This window comes from Hipposideros armiger, unplaced genomic scaffold (genome assembly GCF_001890085.2).
Source record: "Hipposideros armiger isolate ML-2016 unplaced genomic scaffold, ASM189008v1 scaffold_111, whole genome shotgun sequence".
Taxonomy (NCBI): domain Eukaryota; kingdom Metazoa; phylum Chordata; class Mammalia; order Chiroptera; family Hipposideridae; genus Hipposideros; species Hipposideros armiger.
In genome coordinates, this window is record NW_017731461.1 from 3,085,807 (window position 1) to 3,095,639 (window position 9,833).

The following is a 9,833-nucleotide window of genomic DNA, read 5'->3' on the forward strand; positions in this document are numbered from 1 at the left end:
TGAGGCTGAAGGAATAGGCACAAGTCATATCATGAATAACATGGCAAGCCACAGAAAGGAGCCTGGACTGTATCCGGAGGAGTAAGGGAATGAGATGATGCATGGGTATGGAGGAGATCACAGGATGTATTGAGGGGAATGGACTGGAATGGGGCAAGGTGGGCAGCAGGGAGACCAGTGAGCAGGTCAAGTCCCAGTTTAGCACTTGTTCCATGTTCCATTTCAACACATTATGTGGTTGTGATCTTGAGTCACCAAATAGGCACAACATTAAGAGGACTCAGGGAAGGGGGGACTACCTAGGAAGAAGTGAGCTGTGGCCCCAGGAACACAGAAATCAAACGATGGACCACTCAATAAGCCAGGAGCCCAGTACAGTGGGAGCCAGTTCTTCTCCACCAACCAGATGTGTGACCTTGGGCAACTTCCATTTCCCCATCTGTACAATGAGGATGTTCACTAAGTAACTACTAAACTGCCTTGCAGTTCTACCATTCTGTGGTTCTATTACTTGAAATACGTATCCTGGGATGCTTTCTCGCTTTGCATTTTAATGTTTATAAAAGCAAGACAAGGCCCTTTGAGCATCTCGATCCTTGCCTTTGCTCGGGGCCCACTCCCAACTCTTTGGAGTGTATTTTTTCTCCTAATAATGCCACCTTGAACCTTGAGCCGGCTTTCTTGATGCTCTTCCCAGTCCTACTTCTTTGGAATGTACTATCTCTTCTAATAAACGTTTTTTTGCCACTTTAAAACAAACAAACAAACAAACACACAAAAAACAAGACAAAATGGCTTGCCTTTTATAATAGCGAAAACACGGATCATCCAAATCAAATGCCTTGCACAGTGATCACACACATTTCCTCTTCTGGGTTCTCATCGTTCAGTCCAAGAAAGGCCCAGCTTTGACACTGGCCAGGAAATCCTGGCTAGGAGCAGTGGTCCTGTTCTCTCCTGGCCTGTCTTTGCAGCCAGTGTATGGACCCATGATCTTCAGGAAACCCTCGTTCCCAGGCCTTTCGCCCTCAGCAGTTAGGCTCTGCAGAGAGCCACGACATTCTCTCCTTGTCCAATACCTCTGGCAGCTGCTGAGGTAGAGGCCAAATCTCCAAGGATTTGGGGCAGGTGAACAACAAAACAAATTCAGGCTGGGGTGGTAGAAGAAAGAGCCACCTTAGAGCTGTTTGGCTGGAAAGTGCTCTCCATCCTGTAGCTTTAGGGTACAAGTAGCACAGCATCCAGAGGAGCACAGCTGCATGGAACAATTCAAAAATTGCCTTGTTGGACTACAACGTGCCAATTTTTCAAATCTAGAGCCATTTTCACTATTATAGTCTGTGCAGCCTAAGCCGGGAGAATTTTCTTCTGGGAGGGAAAATTGATTCCGAGGTTACCATTAACCCCCATTAGCACAGCACGCCCCATTCCAAAAGTATTCTTGGGAACTGAGGGGGCCAGAAGAAGCTATAGAGGCCCATGGTGAGGTGGGAGCCCAACATCACGGCTGCTAACAGCCAAAGTCCATCAGCCCCATGTCTCAGTAGGGCAAGAGGGTGAGTGAGATGGAGAACGGCGGGGAGAGAGGGAGGATAAAAGGATCTGGGCATGTGTTTTCCCAGGAATTTCCAGGCTTTGGAAGTTGCCTGTACACCTCACTTCATTTGGGTGGATTGGAAATTTGCATGAACTGAATAGCAGGAACTACAGCTAACACCTGCACGGCACCCTCTGTATTTTGACCTGCAGCCCTCACCTGTGACTGCCCTCTCTCACAGGGGCCACAGCCTGGTAAGGAGCCTTCTCCAGGAGCTGGCCCACCCATCCCCATTCCGGTACCATGCTGCTCAAGGCCCAGGTCTTCGCAGGCACACTGCTTTGAGACAGCTGGGTTTGTCTGCCAGAGGTGCTCTATATGAAAACCCACTCCAAGCCATCCTAAGCACAGTCAAGAGCCAGCAGCCTTGATCACGGAGTGTGCTGTGATCTCCGCCTTCCCAAACATAGAGCAAAGACCCACCAGCCCAGCAGAGAAGACAGTGCTGACAGTGGCTGCTGCAAAACAAGGAAAGACAACAATGTGAACAAAAGGGAACAGCAGGCAACTGAGGAGAGCAGCACATCCACTGATCTCAAGTGTTATTTTTTACATGTTGATGACATAGCTGTAGGCACTGGTTTTGGATCCAGCAAGCCTGAGTCTGAATTCTGGCTCTGCCACTTGACCTTGGATAAGTTACTCTTTCTGAGCTTGTTTCTCTCCTACAGCCTAGAAGTAAAAATAACCACCTGGCAAAGTTGATGCCAACATTAAATGAGGTAGTATACGAAAGGAGTGATTATATAATAGTTGCTCAACGGACATATATATGTATATATATATATATATATATATATATATATATATGTATATACAAAAAATATATACCTATATATGTATATAAACAACTAAGGAAGCCCACCATTCATTCTAAAATGTCTCTTTTTTTGCTCGGAGAATGACATAGCTTTATTCTTCTTGCAAGAGTTTCCTTCAGTGTCTGAGTATTGTGGCTACGTGGTTTACCAGGTCTGAACTACAAAAGTTCCTTTCTCCCCACCCCTCCCCTCCTTCAGGATGACGATTAAGCCACTGCTCTCCAGGGATACCATCTGCTCACATGGCTGATACCATCCTGTCCTCCCTGGAGTGACCAGTCTTCCAGAAGAGCATTGCAAAGGAAGGCCTCCTGGGTGCTGGGGTACTGCAGAGAGGAAAGCTCTCCAATACAGCATGTCATTCTTTATTCCACAAACAGAGCAGCAGTTCTCAACCTGTGGGTCGCGACCCCTTTGGGGGTCGAACGACCCTTTCACAGGGGTCTCCTAAGACCATCGGAAACACATATTTTCGATGGTCTTGGGAACCGAGACACCGCTCCTCTATCCGTCTCCAGGCCCACATGCAGATACGCCCACATACGAGTACCCGGCGACCCCTGTGAAAGGGTGGTTGGACTCCCAAAGGGGTCGTGCGACGCACAGGTTGAGAACCACTGACTTGGAGCATCCGTCATGTGTCGGCCCTGCGCTAGGCGCTGGGGTTACAAGATGAGCAAGGTCCAGTCCAGTCTAGGCCCTCTCGGGGGACCAGGGAAAAGGAGGCACCAGACCCATGTGCAGCTCATTACAATCATACCAGGAGAGACCAGACTCAAGGGGGGTCTTGTGCTGGAAGCCCAAGGAGGGCGCCCCCAGCAGTGAGCATGGTCACAATGGCTGCTTCTGTCCCCTGCAGACAGACCCTGGGAAGTTGACCTCTTAGTCATAAGGTGATTTGTGAGGGAGAGGAGGGGAGCACGCAGGGCTAAGTGCTGACGGGATGTCCCTGTCAACACAATGTTCCGCCTGGCCGGGCCTTCATATATGAAGATATTTAATGAATTAGTTAATTAATGAGAGGAGTTTGATTGATAGATCATATGGCGCTCTCAGCAGGGTGAGTCTGACCCTGGGTATCACTGCCTCGGCTGCAGTCGGTCCCCCTCATTGGTCAGGAGAGCGCGGTGGCTTCGGCAATTTGCATGCATTTAATGTAGCTCTTTAATAGGATGTAATGTTAGCGAAAGCCAAAAGCGCAGCAGCTGTAACTTAAAAGACAGCCCCATTACTGCAAGCCTTATAATTAGGGTAAGAGGGAGACTCGGTCTGCCATATGTTAAACTCTTTTGAGGTTAATAGCTCTGTAAGATTTTTGCAATTTAAAAAAATTACACTTGAAGGATGATGACAAGGCTCATCAATGAGGCTCCTCTCCACCGGAAGAAAGGGACAGGAGGATCCCATGTCCCCCAAGGCCCTCTGTCTCAGAGATATGGCAAGTTGGCCCCTCTACTGCCACAAGTCCATCCTGTCCCCACCAGCCACCCCACCCCGACACTATCAGCGCAAGGCTGGTGTCTCAGCTGCGCGGAGAGCACTTACCTCACCTGGCCCGGGGTAGCCCCACACAGCCACCCTTCCGCACCCCTCTTCCGCGGGTCCGGTATGGTTCACCGGGTGTGTGTGGGGGAGGGCGGGGGCGGGCACCAGGGGTGTCGCTGGTACCCAGAGCCAGGGAGGAACACCGCGTGTGCTTACCTTGCAGTCCCAGGCCACTCCAGGGCAATTATGGGTCCCCGTTGGTTATCTGGCGCTGATTGCTCAGCCGGCCCGAATCAGGGAACACTCAGCAGGCTTTGCTCTGGGGGAGGAGAGGAAATTGCCGGGAACTGCACAAGGCTTTGGGGGTGTTTACCCTTCGGTGCCACAGCACCCCTGGGTGGGTGGGGGGTGGCGAGCGTGGTGTCCAGCCCTGGCCCTGGGACCGGGGTGGGGTGGGGGGGACCGAGCCTGGCCGGTGGACCCTGGAACGCTGCCCCCTGCACCCCAGCGGCAATGTGTAACAGGAAGGCCTCCCTCCCTGTCACCAAGCCCCACGTGAGCCTAGCTGCACTCTCCCAGACTCTGGTGTCTTTCCCCAGTTTCCCTCCCCAGCAGCCCCGAGTACCGAGTTGGGGGCAGTCGGGGAGTCGCTGTAGAGACAGGAGCCGGTCCCTGGATACCGGAGCGGCCTCATCCCGTTCGTTGCCTCTTGCAGTTTGTGCTTGGCGGGGAGCCGAGGAGAGCTGCCCGCTTGGCAGATTCGCTTCCCCAGGAGTCCTGCCTACCGCGTCTTTCCCCTCCCCGCCCCTCGCTTCTTCGCAGAGCGCGTGGGTGTCGGACCAAATTCCTGATGACAGACACTCCAGACAAAACAACAACAAGGGGGGAAAAAGGGAGAAATCCCGCTTAGTTTTTCATAGGGAGCTCTGGTTAAAAGGAAATTACAGGAGAGATAAAATTACTGCTAATTGCACCATTATCTGATTATCTCTGGTACCAAAAATACATGAGATCCTTTTGCCCTCCCAACACCTTAAACAATTCTTAGGGGCATCTCTTGGGGGCAAGACACAGATCTCTTTGGCTAAAACCTGGAAAAATCAAAGAATATGAAGAAAGGAGGTGTGTAGATGAGGCAGCAAAGAAAGGATTCAGGGAGGCAAATGCGGGTCCACACAGACAAAAAGTTTAGTACAGGATGGGGAAGACATGGGAAGGAGGAGAGAGGTGACAGAAGATAAGAAGAATTCATATTCCAGTGAATTCTATATCAGCGCTAGCAAGACTTAAGAGAGATTAGGTCACTTGTCCAAGGTTTTAGGAGCGGAAAGGTGGGGTGGGGGGATGAGTAAGGGCTGGTGGTGGAAGGCCAAGGGGGAGCGGTTCAAACCCTCTAATCTCTTGTTGCCTTTTTGAGCAGAGGTTACGGTGGCTTCCGTGACAGAGGTACAAAAACTTTGTATTATAAATCTTGACTAGAAATGCTACTTTTTGGCAGCTGCTAAAAGTGAACAAAACTGTGACAACTAACGTTTGTTTGTGCTTTATGGTTTATAAAGCATTTTCCCACCTGCTTTCTCACATAATTCTCTCACCTTCCCTGTTCCATTGGAATCTCCATTTTCCAATAAGCTAACCAAGACTCAGGATGTAAAGAGCTCCCCAGAGGTCTCACTGGTTGTCATTGGAACACCTAAGGCTCCGGGCCCAGCAACTTTGCACTGTATCTCCCAGATTTTCTCGGGGAGTTGAGCTGGACTTGAGGGATTTCTGTGCATGGGGCTGCAGACATGTAAGTAAGGTGCTGAAACTAGGTTTTATTAGCCTCTTTACACTCATTATTTTTTTAAGTCAACAGCTCAGGCACTCTCACAGCTTGAATGTGACTCAGTCATCTGGAGCTATTTTCCCATGGGAAGGGACTTCACTTGGCATACCAGCCTGAAATGTCACTTTCAGGTCACCAGCAGTACCTCAGCTCCTTGATGGGAAAAGGTGTTGGCGTAAAGAGTCCACTTCCTGATCCCCCCCAACTTCGTCAACCAATCAGGAAAAGGAGTGAGCTCCCTCACCTTGTTCCCAAGTTTCTCTTCCATAAGAAACTTGGCAGTGCCATGCAGAGCTGACAGCCACTGCAACTTCACTGAGACTCCTTGGCAGTCAAGGCCATTCCTTCATAATCGCCACATCCCCACCACTCACTCCCCCACAGAGCACCGATGGCTGCTTCAGAATTACCATCAGCAGATCAATCGCAGGGCAATTACTGGGCCATGCGTGCAGCCGGCAGGACCTCACTCTGGAGGAGCGTGGGGATGCATGCAGGAACATAGGTTTCCTTCATTAGGGCAGCCGGCCTCCAAGGGAAACCAGAGTAAGGCCGGAGACTCCCAGGACTGGGGACTGAGAGATGTTCACTGAGGCTTTAAACTGAGGATGAGTAAGGAAGAGAGGAGGTAAATTGGCCTAAGAGGGCCTCTCAAAGGAAGAGAGGCTAACGCAGGCCTATCCACTCATCCAACCAGCTCCCAACATCCCCTCACCCTACACACAGCCCTCTTGAGAGAAGTTAATGAAAAGTAAACAAACTGACTTTTCCCATCAGCTACCCCCTTGATAGAAGGTTCCAGGGACTGAAGGGGTCACTCAGTGAAGCAAGCTATCTGAGGCAAGAGCAAGTTAAGAGCTGGAGCTTAGGGCTGTCTCATGATAAAGGCCCACCTGACAGAGGCCCCAGGCTGTAGGGAACCCCCTTCCCCTACAGTCAAGTCCTCCATGTATTCATGAAACACAGTTCCTGTGACACAGATGCTGGGGATTCAAGATGAATCAGACCAACCCTTCTAGGAGCTGATAGTCTTGTGGGAAAGACAGACACATGCTTGCTAGACTTGGAGAATATCACTTACCTCCAAAAGTTCAACACTCCCAAATTATAGAGAAGAAGAAACAGAGGTGGAGAATGGAGTGCCTTGAGCAAGGTTTCATAGCATGCTGGTGGCAGGGTCACGGCTAGAACCAAGTGACCGGACTCCTAGTCAGTCCAGTGTCCCACCACCTGCTTCTTTCTTCCTGCCTGCCCAACCAAAGGTCTGGTGCTTTGTTTCTACCCAGCAGGGGAATTGATAATAATTAAACTTCCTCAATGCCATCTCTTCTCAGGCAGGAGAACCTTGGCTAGGACAGGACCTAGGGAGACTGGGGACAGGAGGACAGGGGGACAAAGATTGGGAAAAGGGGTGGTGGTCCATAGCTGGAGTCCTTCCTTGGTCAACTGAGGGAAGTGCATTTCGTATTCTGCTCTCTTTTTCAGTGAGGATGGGGCTGGGTACTCCTTGCTACCTCCTTTAAGTCTTTGCCCAAGAGCACCATGCCAATGGAGACCTACCCTGACCTCCCTGCTTCAAACCGTAATACCCTTTTCCCAGCATTTGCTGTTCCCTTCATCATGCTTTCCAGTTCTCCATAGCACATAATGACTTATAGCTTAATCTATAAGCTATTTATCCAAAACATTTGTGTGTGTTTCACTTTTGCCAACACTAGAAAGCAAGTGTCAAGTGAGCAAGGGTTTTGTGCATTTTGATCACAGTAAATTGAACACTGCTTAGCAGGTAATACATGCTCAATAAATAATGGGTAAAGAAATGAATTAAGTAATGAATCAAGAATCTCCCATATGAGAGTTGGAAGAGACCTTGAAGATAAATTAATACCAAACCCTCAATTTGTGGGCGAGGAAAACAGAAGCCAGAGAAGGTAAGACGTTTTCAAGGAAGAGGTGAGATTTGAGCAAGAATTTTTCCCCTCTTCCACCCTTCCCTCTTCTTCAACTATTTCACCTTGTGCATTTGTTTATTCATTCACTTATTCATTCAGAATATATTTATTGGACACTTACTACTTACTAAACACTGTGCAAAAACTAATACTATTTAACACATATTGATCATTTTGTTGCAGAGTTCTTGCTAAGCACTTTACCTCCATTATCTCATTTTAACCACCCTATAAGTTTAGTGCTGTTATTATTCTTATTTTACTGATGACAAAATTAAGGCTCAGAGAGGTTAAGTGACCTGCCTAGTCACACAACTTGAAAATGGAGGAGGTGAGACATGTACCAAAGTCTGTTTGTCTCCAAAATTTTGTGTTGCACCAATACATCTTTTTACCCCTCTCTTTTTCCTTTTCCTTCTTGTCTCTTGGGCCAGACCAAATGGCCCAACTAACCAAAGTGGCATGAGAGTCAGCCAAGTTTACCCAGAGCTGGAGCCCTTTCCAGGTTGCACAATCCTGCTGTTCCAAACACCCCCACAAAGCCACCTCTCCCATCCCATCTGCTCTCCTCCTCTGAGCCCCACATACAGACGCTGGTATGATTCACAGCACCAAGATCGGTCTCTGAGAAGGAAAGAGGTCTCATAAAACCTTACGGCAGTTTTATAACATATGCTTAGCTTTTACAGGCATACTGGGCAGCCACGGCTGGCAAACAGCAGAGTGTCTTGGGCGGATGGATAGGCCCCAGGACACAGACTTGGTGAACACGGCTGCAAGTTTTCTGTGCAGACAGCACCATCTTTAAGCTGAGTGATTGGGGAAGAGCAATACAAGCAGCAAACATTTCTTCAGTTCTCCATAGTTTAAATAGCTTTGACCACCAGGTAAAGTAGGTATTATTTCAGATTGACAGATGAAGAGCCTTGAACAGAGAGGCTGTTCAGAGCAAGGGTGGCAGAGCCAGGACCTAGACCTCAGCTTTCCTTCCTGGATTCAGATCTGATGCTCTGTTTCTGGAATTGCCTGGCATGGCACCAATTCTCAATGACCTCAGTTACCTCTGCCCAGAGAGATGGGTCCCAAACAGAATCACCCCTTGTGAGGTCTCTGTCCAAGCTCTGTCACCAGGATATCCCAAAGCAGCCTCCAGGCAAATTTCTGCAACCAACACCCCATGGTTGGGGATTTCTCAGCCATATCTGTGCCCCTAGCTCAATTTTTTCACCCCCCTTCCTACTCCCCACTATTCTGCTCTGCAAGCGACCCCATCCCGTCATGTCCAGGGCAGAGCTCATGTCAGCAACCAGATGAGGGGGCTCAGGATGATGACAATGCCTCACAGAAGGAATCACCTACACGCTCTTATTCATTTGTATTTCTAATGAAATACAAATTTCTAATGAAATTAGAATTTCTAATGAAAAAGAAGCAAAACGGGTCTTGTCGTGCCTCTTTTACAGGCGAGGGAACAGGTTCAGTAAGTCAGGCCACTTTTCCCAGGTCACACAGCTGGTGACTGAGAGAACCAGGATCTTTAGCAGGTGTCTTGACTCAAGTCCAGGTCTCTTTGCCTTCTCTTAGGAGAGGTGCAGAGAGTCTCAGGTTGCTCCTAATTGTTCGGTTTGGCAATGTTTCCGATTCAATGGGTGTATTGCTTTCTCCCTAACTGAAAGCTAAAGCTGACTTTCTTGGCAACTTCCGCCCAAAGTATCTGGGCATTTTTGAGTTTGTGTTTTTCAAGCACATAGTTGGGTGGTCTTCCTTAGTTGTCAAATGAACTGAGCACACCTGGTACCTCTAACATCTCTTGACGTGGGTCCAAGCTAGGGACACATTTATTCTCCATAGGCCAGGGATTCCGCATCTTTGGATCATCATGGGCAAGAGGTGTAAAACCTTGAAAATCATTTTGTCCAATATTATGCCTCCTAAAATAGCCTGCCATCCCATGGAGGAGAAAAATCTAGCATGGTTTCAATTTTTCTTTCTCCAGAAGCTTCCAGTGAGGCTTTTCTGGGCTTGGCTTCTATACAACAACCTAAAAGCCCTTTGTATGGTGAACGAGACCCCATACTAATTTGGCCCCCTCCTGTCCCTGAAGACTCATGTCTCCCTATACCAGCCCCTTGCCCCAATCACTGGCACTG

The 9,833-nt window shown here is 48.9% G+C and overlaps 1 long non-coding RNA gene across 1 annotated transcript; it reads right to left on the minus strand.

Annotated features, from left to right (window-relative positions):
- Positions 1-745: 745 nt before the first annotated feature.
- LOC109385321 (uncharacterized) lies at positions 746-4,711 on the minus strand. The gene is made up of 3 exons (XR_002124594.1): positions 4,529-4,711; positions 4,120-4,222; positions 746-2,055 (listed from the first exon to the last, which is right to left on the minus strand). It is a non-coding gene; the product is annotated as an uncharacterized LOC109385321 (long non-coding RNA).
- Positions 4,712-9,833: the final 5,122 nt, after the last annotated feature.